The sequence below is a fragment of the Astyanax mexicanus genome, chromosome 2, assembly GCF_023375975.1.
Source record: "Astyanax mexicanus isolate ESR-SI-001 chromosome 2, AstMex3_surface, whole genome shotgun sequence".
In the NCBI taxonomy this organism is placed as follows: domain Eukaryota; kingdom Metazoa; phylum Chordata; class Actinopteri; order Characiformes; family Acestrorhamphidae; genus Astyanax; species Astyanax mexicanus.
In genome coordinates, this window is record NC_064409.1 from 3,377,848 (window position 1) to 3,394,076 (window position 16,229).

The window sequence follows — 16,229 nt, forward strand, 5'->3', positions numbered from 1 at the left end:
TATGATCATACGCTATCGCTACTGCTCCATGCTGTTGACACGCATTGTGTGTGCTGCATTTACCAGTGGTCTAAAGCACTGCCACTATGATCAAAATATTTTGAGGGTTTGAATCCTGGTCATGCAGCTTCCCATCAGCTGCCGGAGCCCTGAGAGAGCACAAATTGGTCTCGCTCTCTTTGGGTGGGTACAGTGGGTAGATGGTGCTCTTCCCCCTCATCACTCCTAGGGTGATGTGGATCAGCACAAGGCTGCGCCTGTGAGCTGATGTATCAGAACCGAGTCACTTCGCTTTCCTCCGAGCATTAGCATTAGTGCTGTGATGCTACTCAGTAATGCTGCATCAGCAGCAGTTCAAAAAGAGGCTGTTGCTGACTTCTAATTGGGAGAAAATGGGAAAAATAGAAATGCACCTTTATTTGTTGATCTAGCCACGAGCAGTGATGGCATGGGCGGAAACAGGGCTAGCCGGGATTCAACCCAACATCAAACGTACAGCCTTGCGTGCAACGTTCAAAGGCAACGAGGTCATCAAAGACATGCCTGTCTGGTTAAGATGGAAACAGGTGCCAAGAACAAACAGGGTGGTGGAACAGAATGCACAGACGCACAGGACTCAGCGGAGAACTCTCCAGCTGTACTGGATGTGTGAGTGATTAATGGAGGCGATGTAATTAATGTAACAGTGATCAGCAGAAGTAAATAAATGAATAAATAAATAAATAAATAAGTAGATAAAAGCCAGCTCCCGTGTTTTGTTTTCTTTTATAATAATTTTATTAATGACGGAATGATGGCATACAGGGGTTGGACAATGAAACTGAAACACCTGTCATCATTTTAGTGTGGGAGGATTCATGGCTAAATTGGAGCAGCCTGGTGTTCAATCTTCATTAATTGCACATTACACCAGTAAAAGGTTCAAATAGCAGGGTAAGAGCACAGTTTTGAGTTTTGCTCAAAATATTGAGTTCAAAACAGGACAAATTGCTGGAGCATCTGTGACCAAGACAGCAAGTCTTTGTGATGCATCAAGAGCCACGGTATCCAGGGTAATGTCAGCATACCGCCAAGAAAGACCAACCACATCCAACAGGATTAACTGTGGACGCTGTAAGAGGAAGCTGTCTGAAAGGGATGTTCGGGTGCTAACCCGGATTGTATCCAAAAAACATAAAACCACGGCTGATCAATTCACGCAGAATTCAATGTCCACCTCAACTCTCCTCTTTCCACCAGAACTGTCCATCACCACAATAAATGATTGTGCTCTAAATCCAGGTGTTTCAGTTTCATGAATAACTAGAGTATACTGACCCTGTAAAAACTAGAGCCACTTTTAGAACAATCAGAATTCATTATAAAACATAAGTACAAGCCTTTTGTGCATTTCAAGCTGCGCAAGGCATACTGTACTTTTCCCGTTGTTATGATAGCAAAGACCCTAAATCAAGCTGCAGGCTATAGAGTTGAGAGCTTAGCTATAGATCAAAATAGACTAAAATAGGGTTCATTTACTCTGTTGATTCTAGCGGCGTTTTTACATCAGCACTATTTGGTCCAGTTAGGTGAGTGATTAATGTAAGCAATGTAATTAATGTAACAGTGATCAGCAGTAAATAAATAAATAAATTAATAAATTAATAAATAAATAAATAAGTAGATAGACGCCAGCTCTGGTGTTTTGTTTTTTCTTTCGGTAGCGTCTGACATCCTTGACCGTGCAGTTGCTCGACTGCTTGGATTAAAACAAGCTGGCAGGTCAAATTACAAGCGGGCGAAGGGGGAGGAGGCGGCGAGCCGAGCCAGTGAGACGAAAAAGAAGCGGCATGTTCTCCGAGAAACATCCCTGTCTCAGCCCTCCTTCTCTGGCTGCAGTTGCGGTCTCCATAGAAACCGTTCCCAAGGCGCTGCGACGTCGCCGAATGGAAAGAGAACAGCGGGGAGGGAAAAAGTGATAATATACAGTACCCTAGACAGTTCTGTAGTGAAGATGCACTGGATTATTTCCCTTCGTCATCAATCGCCTGTTCTGCTGCGCTTCCTACTGGACGGTTGACTCTGACGGGGAGAGTTGTAGCAGCAGGATTGCTGTGATTCACATTTTTTACATTGCATAGGTAGAACATTCATCTCTGTGGAGACTGAGCTCTATAGAGATAAATGGAGCCTGAGCATTTGGAGAGACAGTTCCCCCGATGTACCAGAACATAGTGAACATTGCCCTACAGCAATCACAAAAAAATTAAATAAAACATAGAGGATAACAATATGAATTAACATCAATTTACCTACATGAACTTTACACATGCATCCTACAAGCCATAGGATAGGAGTATCTAAACTGTAACTGGGAATTTTTAATTGGCTTTTCCATCCACAGTGGACATTTTGCATATATTTGGCTAGGATTGTCTTGGATTGAACAGATAAGTGACTCACATTGTTGTAGTAAGAATGCTGTTTTATCCACCTATTCAGCTTCTTCTCAGTTGTATACCCCCTATCTCAAGTAATGCTACAACACAAGGACGGTAAAGGGACATGTGAAGTCAGACTCCGCCTCTTTTTGAAAAAAAGAGTAGTTATTGCGTTCAGACGAAAGCGCAACGACTCGGTTCTGATACATCAGCTCACAGGCGCAGCCTTGTTCTGATCCACATCACCCTAGGAGTGATGAAGAGAAAAAGCACCATCTACTGTACCCACCCAGAGAGAGCAAACTGAGAGTCAACTGTGCTCTCTCGGGGCTCCGGCAGCTGAGGGCAAGCTGCATGAACAGAAATCGAACCAGTCATCATAGGTCATAGGATAGCAGTATGTACATTAAAACTGAGAATGTCATTAAAGGCGTTACCACCCAGAGTGGACACACCACACAAACTACTCTGCTAGAAAGGATGTCATTGAATCAGGATTGTTGTCCAGGCATTTTCACACCTGTAATGGATTCCATGATCCGGACCATTTTATGAGTTTGTTTATTTGAAGCAATTTCTATTTCTGTTTGGTTTGGTTTCACACAGGCATAAACCTAAACGCACCAAATTGTGCACCAATAAACCACGCAAGCACAAGTAGTAAAAGTAGTAAAAGTAGTGAACACTGCACATATCACCCTCAGTGTGTAAACAGCATGGAGCAGTAGAGACAGCATTTGTTATAGAGGTAAATGGAGCCCAAACATTTGGAGACACAGTTTGAACATAAAGTCAGCTGAGGATTTTAGAGCGTCTCTGGCTCCGGCGGCCCTGCGGCTGCAGTCTGGTACGCAGAGGCCGGAGGAGATGTCTGCCGCAGGCTTGAGCCGATGCCGTGGGTAATTAGGGGGAGGTTAATGAGCCTGACTCCTCTAACGAGATGTGAGTCAGGCTTCTACTGCCGAGAGAGACTCTGAAGTCCACCCAGCTCACTGTGCTCAGGCTTTTCCCCCCGTTCTCCTGTCAGCAGGAATTTTAGATGAGTGCCTCCTCCAGGTGCTGTGTGTACGGGCATGATTCATACGCCACACGCTTGACCATTTAAAGGTCGTGATCTTTCATAAAGTAGAAGGCGTTTTCTATTACACAATTATTGTACACATTGGCTGAGCACTGTTTAAAAAGGTCGTAGTACAGTATAAATTTTACCAACGTTTCATGGGAAATCCAATCAAAATCTCCCCAAAAATCCTATTAACAGTTAATTGCCCAGGTTATCCTTATTAGTGATTATATAAATTATATTTTTTGTACGTCCAAACACCATAAAAAACATGTCCACAAATAGAAGATGGACATTATTGTCTGTACCACTTATTTAATGAGACTTTTCAAATAGTATTTTTTACTCTTTAATTTATTATCATGTAATTTATTAAACAAATAGATAAATAATTAACCAAACAGAATTGGAAAAAGTGATTTACATTAATGAATATTCACACTAATAAATCAATAAACAAGGGGACAATACTCATTCCTATTACTGGGACTCACTTCTGTTACTGGCACTCAGTCCTCTTACTGGGACTCACTCCTGTCACTGGGACTCACTTCTATTACTGGCACTCATTCCTGTTACTGGCACTCTCTCCTGTTACTTGAGCTCGCTCCTGTTACTGGCACTCACTCTTGCAACTGACACTCAGTCCTATTACTGGCACTCACTCCTGTTACTGGGACTCACTTCTGTTACTGGCACTCACTCCTGTTACTAGCACTCACTCTTGCAACTGACACTCAGTCCTATTACTGGCACTCACTCCTATTACTGGCACTCACTTCTGTTACTGGGACTCACTTCTGTTACTGGCACTCACTCCTGTTCCTGGGACTCACTTCTGTTATTGGCACTCACTCCTCTTACTGGGACTCACTCCTGTTACTGGGACTCACTTCTGTTACTGGCACTCACTCCTGTTACTGGCACTCACTCCTATTACTGGCACTCACTCCTGTTACTGGCACTCTCTCCTGTTACTTGAACTCGCTCCTGTTACTGGCACTCACTTTTGCAACTGACACTCAGTCCTATTACTGGCACTCACTCCTGTTACTGGCACTCACTCCTGTTACTGGCACTCACTCTTGCAACTGGCACTCAGTCCTATTACTGGCACTCACTCCTGTTACTGGCACTCACTTCTGTTACTGGCACTCAGTCCTCTTACTGGGACTCACTCCTGTCACTGGGACTCACTTCTGTTACTGGCACTCATTCCTGTTACTGGCACTCTCTCCTGTTACTTGAACTCGCTCCTGTTACTGGCACTCACTCTTGCAACTGACACTCAGTCCTATTACTGGCACTCACTCCTGTTACTGGCACTCACTTCTGTTACTGGGACTCACTTCTGTTACTGGCACTCACTCCTGTTCCTGGGACTCACTTCTGTTATTGGCACTCACTCCTCTTACTGGGACTCACTCCTGTTACTGGGACTCACTTCTGTTACTGGCACTCACTCCTGTTACTGGCACTCACTCCTATTACTGGCACTCACTCCTGTTACTGGCACTCTCTCCTGTTACTTGAACTCGCTCCTGTTACTGGCACTCACTCTTGCAACTGACGCTCAGTCCTATTACTGGCACTCACTCCTGTTACTGGCACTCACTCCTGTTACTGGCACTCACTCTTGCAACTGGCACTCAGTCCTATTACTGGCACTCACTCCTGTTACTGGCACTCACTCCTGTTACTTGAGCTTGCTCCTGTTACTAGCACTCACTCTTGCAACTGGCACTCACTCCTATTACTGGCACTCACTCCTGTTACTGGGACTCACTGCTGTTACTGGCACTCATTCCTGTTATTTTTTATGTTATGAGTAACAGGACTGAAAGTAACAGCAATGATTTTTTTTACCATAGAATGAGCGAAAACATGAAAAATAGCTAAATTGCAGCTATACTAATATCATGAGTACAATGACCAAATTCTAATGATTTTCCCAAAATTTGAGAAAGTGGGGACAGGCAACAAATGCTATTTTTTTAAGTGTTATAAGTAGTTTTTTTTAATGATTTTAAGTACATATCTAGCTTTTGCAATTAAGTCAATGTACAAGACACTATCCTCAATAATAAAATGTATTTTAACATGTAATGTCCTGGGGACAGAAAAGGCACCCTTTTGGTGGAATATGCCAAATTGCTTTATTATTTTTAATGAAACTGAAACACCTGGTTTTATACCTCAATAAGTTATTGTCCTGACGGACAGTTCAGGTGGAATCAGGAGAGTTGAGTTAGCACCTGAACATCCCTTTCAGACAGCTTCCTTTTACAGCATCCACAGTTAATCCTGTTGGATTTAACCTTTAAACCTTGCACAATAAAATGACAGGTGTTTCAGTTCCATTGTCCAACCCCTGTATATGCGCAAGTGATGTGCCAAAAGTCATGGGATAAAAAATAAAGAGTTACCTCTAAGGATGGCTTGGAACGCCCCAAACCTTTATAAGTTGAACAGGTTGAAGCAATCTGATTTAGATTCTGGCATATGATCACCCTCAACCCCTTCCCTCTTAATTACGCGTTAATTATACCCATACCAGTAAAGTGCATGTGTGAAAGGGGCATCAGCTGTCTCACATTTACAGCAGTGAGACGACACCACGTCCCGTAAGCACTGAAGAGCTTCCTTCAGATATAGAGCTGTGACTCTCAAAGACTCTCAAATATAAGATTCCTCCGCCGGAGTGTCAGGACGCTCTGTTACCGGAGGTGTGAACACATCTCCAGCGCTGGTGACCACCATCACAGTTCCAGCACCAGACAAACGTTTTTAGCTCTTCCTCGACAGCCACTGTCTGTCTCTCTCTCTCTCTCTCTCTCCCTCACTTCTTCTCACTCGGATGGAAACTCCTGTTAAGAGTGTGATGGCCCTATTCTGGGAAAAGTGGGGTTGTGTTTCTGGTTTCCAGGAAGGGAACTGGAGCTAGGTCAGCGAGTGGGAGAGATGAATACAGCCCCAGAGAGCGAGACAGGAAGACAAACCTGCTGGTATTTTGATGACACTTGTGGGTGTGTATTGGGGCTGATGGCATGAGTAAGCTGAAGCCGACAGTAACTGTTATATAACTCCAGACTTGTTTGGCATCACGCTGCCCTTTGCCTGCACCTCTCTCTCTCCCAGACCGTTTTTACTGTGTACCCAGTACTGGTCTGTCTAGAGACGCAGCAGTAACACACCTAGACTGAGTATTCCAAGCAGGTCATTGATACAGAGCCTCATACATTTAGAATCCAGTCAAACGAATGACTTAATTTCAGTCCAGGTTCAGGTTTCTTATGGCTGTGCACTGCACAGCAATCATAAAGCTTTTAAACCTATTAAAGCATCAACAGCTCTGGATAAAAATAAGAGAGCACTTAAAAATGATGAGTTTCTTTGATTTTACCAAATTGAAAACCTCTGGAATATGATCAAGAGGAAGATTGAAGATCACAAGCCATCAAACCACCAAACTGAACTGCTTGAATTTTTGCACCAGGAGTAAAGCAGCATAAAGTTATCCAAAAGCAGTGTGTAAGACTGGTGGAGGAGGAGAACATGATGCCAAGATGCATGAAAAAAACTGTGATTAAAAATCAACCAGGGTTATTCCACCAAATATTAATTTCTGAACTCTTAAAACTTTATGAATATAAACTTGTTTTCTTTCCATTATTTGAGGTCTGAAAGCTCTGCATCTTTTTTGTTGTTGTTATTTCTGCCATTTCTCATTTTCTGCAAATAAATTCCAATATTTTTATTTATAATTTGGCAGAAATGTTGTCCATAGTTCATAGAAATAAAAATAAAAAACAAGGATAATTTTACTAAAACATATACATATAACATATAAATAGCATCAAATCAGATCGACTGTATATTGTTATACAACTTGTATTATTCACAATAGTCTGCCAGATTATGACAGAGTAACTCATTTACATGTTTTGGGGATTTCAACATTTTTCTAGCTTTTTTTTTAACAAATACACTACTGACAGCCAATTTGCAACACAAACGTAAGCACCTAGATTATAAAATAAAACATTTTAATATTAATTTATTTTAAAAAATTTAAAACATATTTTTAAGGAAGTGAAGACACATTCTGTATGTTCAGCAATTAAAACTATTAATTTGAAAAAAAAAATTATACATACTGTATTGTCTCTATACTTAGCTGAGGTAAATTTTAATCTGTACAAAATGTCGTAATAAATATTAAATAGTTAAAATAATTTTAGAAAATCAAAAGCTGGGTTCTGAGTGGTCCAACTCGACAATGCTGCATCAGCAGCAGTACAAAAAGAGGCGGAGTCTGACTTCACATGTCTTCACTAGTCTTCATCCTCCTGGTGTTGGAGCATCACTGGTGATAGTGGGAGTCCTGATGAGTGGGTTAGAGTGGGTTATTGGCTGTGAAAATTGTGGAGAAAATGGGATAAAAAATTAAAATAAAATCAGAACAAGGTCATGATGAACTCTAGATCAAACACATTTTCATCAAATGCCACTTTTTCGAAATATTGTCCACCCTGTCACTGTTCAAAAAGAAATAAATATGAATATTCTTAAATTGCAAAGTATTGTCTAAAATAATTTAAAACAATAAGTCATTTATTTTTAGTTTTTTAGTGTTCTGAGGGCCAAACAGCTCTCATTATTGTGATAATGACCCAGATACTGACTGGCCCCTGGCAGTGGTTTTCATGCAGGACATACCCGTCCCTCTCTCAGACAATGTCTGGACTATGTGTCCAGCTGGGGCAAAGACAAGCAAGCAGCAGAAGGCAGCAAGCACTGTCTGCTCTGTCTGTGTGTGTGTGTTTACATCTGTGACCATTTTTATTTATGCTGTTATAAATAATCCACGGCCTATTAGAGCGTAAACCTCCTAGAGAGTCACATAGACTTTTAATACAGAGCAGCTCTGTGTATACACACTCTCTTCCTCCCTCTCTCTCTCTCTCTCTCTCTCTCTCTTTCTCCCTCTTGCTCAAACAGACAGAATAGATCTCGTAAAGGTCATCTTTACACACATCTTTCTGGTTTAGTCATGCATGACGAAGCTTGACCAGACACACTGTCTGTTGCCACTTTCCAGAAACCTGGTGGAGGGCACATACGGTCACACACACACACACACACACACACAAACTCAAGGGATGTTTTCTGTACAATGTCAGATTGTCTGGTTGTGTGCCTCCCATATGTATAATACAGCTCTGAAAAAAGGAGGCCACTTAAAAAATTTACTAATTTGAAAACTTTTGGAATATAATCAAGAGGAAGATGGATGATCACAAACCATCAAACCACCAAACTGAACTGCTTGAATCTTTGCACCAGGTGTAAAGCAACATAAAGTTATACAAAAGCAGTGTGTAAGACTGGTGGAGGAGAACATGATGCCAAGATGCATGATTAAAAAACTGTCATTAAAAACCAGGGTTATTCCACCAAATATTGATTTTTTTTAATGAAAACTTTATGAATGTGAACTTGTTTTCTTTGCATTGTTTGAGGTCTGAAAGCTCTGCATCTTTTTTGTTGTTGTTATTTCAGCCATTTCTAACTTCTTGCAAATAAATGCTCTAAATGACAATTTTTTTATTTGTAATTTGGGAGAAATGAATGAATGAAGTTCAACCTATTTAGCGCCTTTCTAGAAACCCAAGGACGCTTTTTTTTTTTTAATTAACACGTTTTACACACAAGCACATTACACATATACACTCATCCACACACCGGTGAGAAGCGGCAGCCAATAGCGCACAGCGTACTCTCAACCGGAAACGACCGTCCACCTGGAGGACTGCATCGGGCACTACAGCATTTACACAGGACAGAGTGCCAATCCATATCTGGGCCCAGCCATACACACACATTTACACACACAAAAAACCTACATACATACCACACACTTTACACATACACACCAGATCAATTTAGAGTAATCAATTTTTCTGGACAATTTAGAGTATCCAATTTACCTGATCTCCATGTTTTTGGACTGTGGGAGGAAACCGGAGTCCCCGGAGGAAACCCACGCAGACACAGGGAGAACATGGAAACTCCACCCAGATAGGGACTTGAACCCAAGACCCCAGTGCTGGGAGGCGAACGTGCTAACCACTAAGCCACTGTGCCGAAATGTTGTTTTGACTGGACCACCATTATTCCAGAAAACACAGTTTCACTTTATATCCCTTTTATCCGCATCTGGCATTAGGCATAGAGCCAGTAGTGCTTCTCTGCTGACAAGTAGCTTGTGTGCATTTGCACATTTGTGTCAGCAGCTGGTGCAAAGTGACTTACTGAAAGTGCCAAAACAAATACACCACCAAGTAAACACACACACACACACACACACACAAAGGCCACTAATCAAGATAAATAAAGCTCCAGATCAGTCAACTGTAGCCGTAGACCTGGTTCTGAAAGTACTTCAGAACACAGAGGTGCTTTAAAAAGCCTGAGAAGCTTAAACTGATCAAATGACACTGCATACCAGCGAGGTCATGACCTACCCAATCACAGTTCTGAATTCAGAAACATGGTGACTAAGCTAACACACTCACCCACTGATCTGGAAGTAAGGTGTGTTCAGGTACATTTTTGGCGTAAAGCTATCTTGTCAGCAAAAAACACAGGTGTGCCACTGTTCATTGCTATCTTGGCAATGCAGGTGATCAGTGTGCTTAATGCGCATACATTCCCGCTTGTTACACACACACACACGGACACACAGCAGTGCACAAACAAACCCAACTTTTGCATTAAATAATAAAAAGAAAACTAAAAAAAAAATAGCAATGCTGCCATGTAAAAGAAAAGTATATTAAGTATATGTTTTAAATAATTTTGGAACAACTTATGATATATTTATAATATTTAAAAAATATGTTTTTTTTAACATTTGTTTATATCCAAATTAAATATATTGTAAATGCACTACTTTGCATATTGATGCACATACTGTATTGTACACCTTAATGCTACTGGGGGAAAAAACTACACTGAAGTGCACTTCGATTAGTATTTAATGCCACTATACATATTGTCAGTCAACACAACGTATAATTCAAAGCTTATTGCATTAAAAAAATATATTTTATGGAAATACAGAGTATTCTAAGTATATTTAATTGAAAATGCACTTTTAGTTTTTTTTTTTACCTAATCTTAACATACTTTTAATGAACATTTAAACTTTTAAGTGTATCTGAACACACAGCATGAGCGAGCAGCTCAGTGTCCTCTGCTGAGAAGTGCAGAAGCGCTGCGCCGGTAAAATAGCGAAGCGCACCTGGCTATTAAAGGAATGACAAGTGAGTGATGCACTCGTTGGATTATTTTACGTTAAGCCCAACACACAGCTATGACTAATTAAAACTAATTAAAATGCCTTTTGCTCTTTTTTGAGCCGTGCAAAGACTATAGCCTATAGATCGCTAAAATAGGGCCGATTATGTCTTTGGATGCATATTTGCTGAGTAAATAGATAAATATTAGGGGTGTCACGATTTTCTAAATCATCGATTCGATTTTATTTCTGATTTTAGAGTCACGATTTGATTCGATTCTCGATTTTCTTTTTTCTTTTTTTTTCTTTTTTACAGCAGAGAGGCCTATGCCAGTTTTAGATTAGTCTATGGTGAGTCATTGGTTTGATTCATGAAATTTACAATATCTTATTTCAAAAGCTGGGCTTGATATAAGTGATGCAAAGTGATACAAGTGATCTGTAATACACCACATTAGGCAGTAATGGTCAAATTTAAATAATTTAATTAAGTATATATGTAATGCCATCTAGTGTCTTTTTTGGTAGCAGCAGTGTGCGCTATTAAAACAGCAATGTGCAACATAACAAAATAATAAAACAAAACAGAAACAGTCATGTAGAAAATAATAGAACAATTAGAGCCTTAACAAACTGAACTCTATCCTACTATAACAGTTAAACATAACAGTGTGCTGCGCCATTTGCGGCTTTTTTTTTTACTTTGATGCTCGAGACCATGACATACTTTCGATCGATTTCGAAATAATATCGGAATCGTGACACCCCTAATATATATATGTTTGTGGTTGAAGTAGTTTTGTTGAGGCCTTGCTGCAACTTTACTGAAATGTTGTAACAGCAAGAAGCAAGAAGCAGAACTCTGTGAGAGCGTCTTTAGTGGATTAGCTGTTCTGGTTGTTCCTGGGTTGTAAACTGTGCTGTAAGCTGGGGATCTGAAGTTGTCCTTGACACATTTAACCGTGGTCAGCCCGGTCCGATCACTCTGCACCTGCCATGTTTCCCTGACGGCGCTGACCCACCAGCCAGTCACGTCCCTCCTTCTGCGTCTCCGGGGGTACGCTCAGGCAGAAAGTACAGGTTGATGGGGGCACCTTGTAGGAAGTGGAGGGGGTCTAAAATAAATATGACATGTGCAGCAGCTCTGCCAATGCCTGTCTAGACTAATGAGGCAAGGTAGAAGCTAGGGGACGTTCCCGAGGGTTCGCTGCTCTCCTTGCCCGTGCCCCACTTCCTGCATCGAGAGTCATTAAAAACGTCCGGCCACTTATAAGAACCATATTAGCTACTTACTTAAAATTAGACTCATCTATCGCCTTTCTGCCACTCAAACGACTCAAGAACGCTTACAATTACAGCGGTTGGACAATGAAACTGAAACACCTGTCATTTTAGTGTGGGATTTTAGGTTTCATGGCTAAATTGGAGCAGCCTGGTATCTAATTTTTATTAATTGCACATTGCACCAGTAAGAGCAGAGTGTGAAGGTTCAATTAGCAGGGTAAGAGCACAGTTCTGCTCTAAATATTGCAATGCACACAACATTATGGGAGACATACCAGAGTTCAAAAGAGGACAAATTGTTGGTGCACGTCTTGCTGGAGCATCTGTGACCAAGACAGCAAGTCTTTTTGATGCATCAAGAGACACGGTATCCAGGGTAACATCAGCATACCAACAAGAAGGACCAACCACATCCAACAGGATTAACGCTGTGGACGCTGTAAGAGGAAGCTGTCTGAAAGGGATGTTCGGGTGCTAACCCGGATCGTATCCAAAAAACATAAAACCACGGCTGATCAAATCACGGCAGAAAGACTTGGCTGCTGGTGTTTTTCCTCCATAGACAAATTCTAACCATTTGTTTCTTAGCTCTGAATTACTGGGTAAAGTATATAAACGCTGATGTGTTATTCGCACAAATAACACAGGAATGAACTGCATGCTGTTCCAAGCGCTGTTAGTTATCTCCTATCTGACGAGACGGCGTTGCTGCCCGGCTTCAGGTCTGTCTGTGGGCGGTCCCGAGCCGAGGTGGGTGGGGCCATGTATACTAATTCACTGGTTGACGTAGACACAGTGCTTTTCTTGTTCGACTTTTTTTTTCTGAATATTTTCTTTTACTTTAGTTACTGCAGACAATGGTGGTTAAGGAAGAGTTTCATGTGCAGCATCATGAACAACTCAGAGAGACCCACTGTATTTCACAAACAACAAGAAAAAGAAAACAAGAAAAATCTTTCAAAGTATTGATTGTGTCTCGAGTTTGTCTTGGTTTCAAACTGATTTTTCGAACACGTTGCACCACTTTCAGCTGATTCAAGGTGATCTGACATTAAGTAAACAGTTAGCCCTGAATTAACACGGTGGGTTGGTCCACCCAGTGGGCCGCCGCATGAGGTGCGGAGGTGTCAGACACAGGAGCAGCAGGAAGCAAAGCAGTGGAGTCTTGCTTTTATCACAGACCATCAAACATATACAGAAGTTACAGGGTGACCTTTCTGCAACCTTTTACTGTGGACGAACGAGTCCCCAGCAGCCTGAGTGTCCACCCCCTAATGCCACAGGGACCTGTCGCTTCCTCTCTCGGAGAAGGTCAAAGCGTTATTGCAACTATGAGTTTGATGCAGTGTTTTTTTTTTCCTCTTTAATATTAATAATAGCTACCATATTTCCCAAAGGCATTGTCAATCTAATTATTATGCTGTTTTTTTTTATTGCAGTAACAAAATTGTGTTTTACACATACAGCTCTGGAAAAAAAATAAGAGACCACTTCAGTTTTATTCTATAAACTACGGACAACATTTCTCCCAAATTCCAAATAAAAATATTGTCATTTAAAGCATTTTTTGCAGAAAATGAGAAATGGCTGAAATAACAAAAACTGCAAAGATGCAGAGCTTTCAGACCTCAAATAATGCAAAGAAAACAAGTTCATATTCATAAAGTTTTAAGAGTTCAAAAAAAATCAATATTAGGTGGAATAACCCTGGTTTTTAATCACAGTTTTCATGCATTTTGGCATCATGTTCTCCCCTCCTCCACCAGTCTTACACACTGCTTTTGGATAACTTTATGCTGCTTTACTCCTGGTGCAAAAGCAGTTTAAGCAGGTCAGTTTGGTGGTTTGATGGTTTGTGATCATCCATCTTCCTCTTGATTATATTCCAGAGGTTTTCAATTTGGTAAAAATAAAGAAACTCATAAATACTAAAATGCTGTATCTGTATCTACTGGAGTATTATTTTTATTTTACTTCTGTTTCTAGTATATAATAAGTGGATGGACAGTGATTCTGGCTCAAATCCATCAGCCCATCCACACGTTTGTGATTTAAACACTGTGAATCGTTTAAAGTGAGGAGGATCTATGCTCAGCGCTGAAGCTTATTGTTCTAACTGCGTTAATGTGGCTCTCCGCCTGTCTGCCCAGCTGGGAAAAAGAGGCTTGATGAATGGTGGGCGAGTGCAGCTGCCCCTGAGACCAGACTGGTGACCAATCAATATAGTAGCACTGTAGCCTGGCCCAGAGGCTCCCACATCAATCATGCAGAGCAGAGCCTCAAACACGGCTTCCATCTCACTGACAGCAGCCTCACCGCCCACCGAGCCTCCGCCGGCCTGCCTATTATTCCTGCCAGATAGACCACGGGGCAAACCTCGCCCACATGAAGCACTGACCCAGGAGCAGCACCAACCTTAACGCTGGAGGAAGAAGAAGAAGAGGAAGATGATGGGCTGTAATAAAAGTTTGAAGCAGACATGCTGGTTTTTGTCAACTTGAATGTCAGAAAGAAAGAGAGAGAGAGAGAGAGAGAGAGAGAGAGAAAGAAAGAGAGATTGGCAGACAGACCATCATCAAATGGGCCTGACCTACTGTCACTCATCCTGCCAATCTCAGTCAAACTCCAGGCCTGATCTGATTCAAGCTGATAACAGATGGGAGGTGTTGAACAAAAAGAGAGGAATCGAGAATAAAAAGAGAGAAATCTGTAATGAACATAAAGAACAGACCTGAGAATAGGCAAAAGCAGTCCATTTTTCTTTTTTTTAGTTTTAATTTTTTAATCATACTTGTATTATATATTTATCAGACGAATAAAGCTTTGGAAAAAATAAGAAACCACTTAAAAATGATGAGTCTCTTTAATTTTACCAAATTAAAAACCTCTAAAATATAATCAAGAGGAAGATGGATGATCACAAACCATCAAACCACCAAACTGAACTGCTTGAATTATTTTTGCGCCAGGAGTAAAGCAGCATAAAGTTATCCAAAAGCAGTGTGTAAGACTGGTGGAGGAGGAGAACATGATGCCAAGATGAATAAAAAAACATTACTACAAACCAGATTTATTCCAACAAATTTTGATTTCTAAACTCTTAAAACTACTTCATAAATATGAACTTGTTTTCTTTGCATTATTTCAGGTTTGAAAGCAGCTCTGCATCTTTTTTATTTTTTGTTAAACCAGCCATTTATTATTTTATTTTCTGCAAATAAATGCTCTAAATGAGAATATTTTTATTTGGAATTTGGGAGAAATGTTCTCTGTAGTTTATAGAATAAAACAAACAATGTTCATTTTACTCAAATATAAACCTATAAATAGCAGATTATGATTAGAATTTTCCGTAATGTTTCTTATGAAACATGAAACCTTTTATGTAAGGCTTGAATAGAAGTCCTTACAGATACAAGGAAAGAAGGATGAAAGGAATAAAAGAGAGAATGAATGGAGATATGATAGAAAGATAAAGAAAGGGGAGGGGAAAACAGAAATACAATAGATATACATAGAGAGAGGTGGAGAGGTACAGTGGGGGAGGAAGAAAAGAGAGAGAGAGAAAGATAGATAGAGAGAGAGAAAACAATTGAGGATGGGGGAGGAAAAGGAGGAAGAGGAGAAGGAGGAGGAGGAGGAGGATGGGGCAGCAGACAGACCTTAATAGAACAGACATTGCCTACTGCCATTCATTCTGCCAATCTCAGAGAGGCTTCAGGCATGATCTGATTCAAACTGACCAGAGAGAGAGAGAGAGAGGGATGCTGAGCAACAGAGGAAGTGTGCATGTCCTGGTTGTGTGTGTATATGTGTGTGTGTGTGTAATCAGAGTAGTTTGTCCTGGGTTGTCAGCACTCCCTCCCCCCGCATCACTTTAAAAACCTCGCTCTGCCCTGCGTGCCCCTCTCTAAGACAGATGCCACATGCTACAATCTAAATGTGGCACTGAGATAATCAACACCTAGCTCCCGTGTTCCCTCACAGACTCTCTCTCTCTCTCTCTCTCTCTCTCCACAAGCTGAAAGACTATCCTGCCCTCCTCACACAGCGTGGCAACACAGCGCCACCCACTGCACGAAGCAGGGAAGGCCGGTGCACCTGTTATGGAGCAGAACATGAAGCCAAAAAGAAAAAAAACCCTCCACAGGGAGAGGAC

General features: G+C 41.0%; 1 long non-coding RNA gene across 1 annotated transcript in view; it reads right to left on the reverse strand.

Moving 5' to 3' along the window:
• The window catches only part of LOC125799090 (uncharacterized), a 229,757-nt gene extending 214,644 nt beyond the window's left edge, over positions 1-15,113 (reverse strand). The window contains exon 1 of the long non-coding RNA XR_007437940.1: positions 14,956-15,113. This is a non-coding gene — a long non-coding RNA (uncharacterized LOC125799090). The remainder of the gene's footprint in view (positions 1-14,955) is intronic.
• Between the last annotated feature and the right edge of the window lie 1,116 nt (positions 15,114-16,229).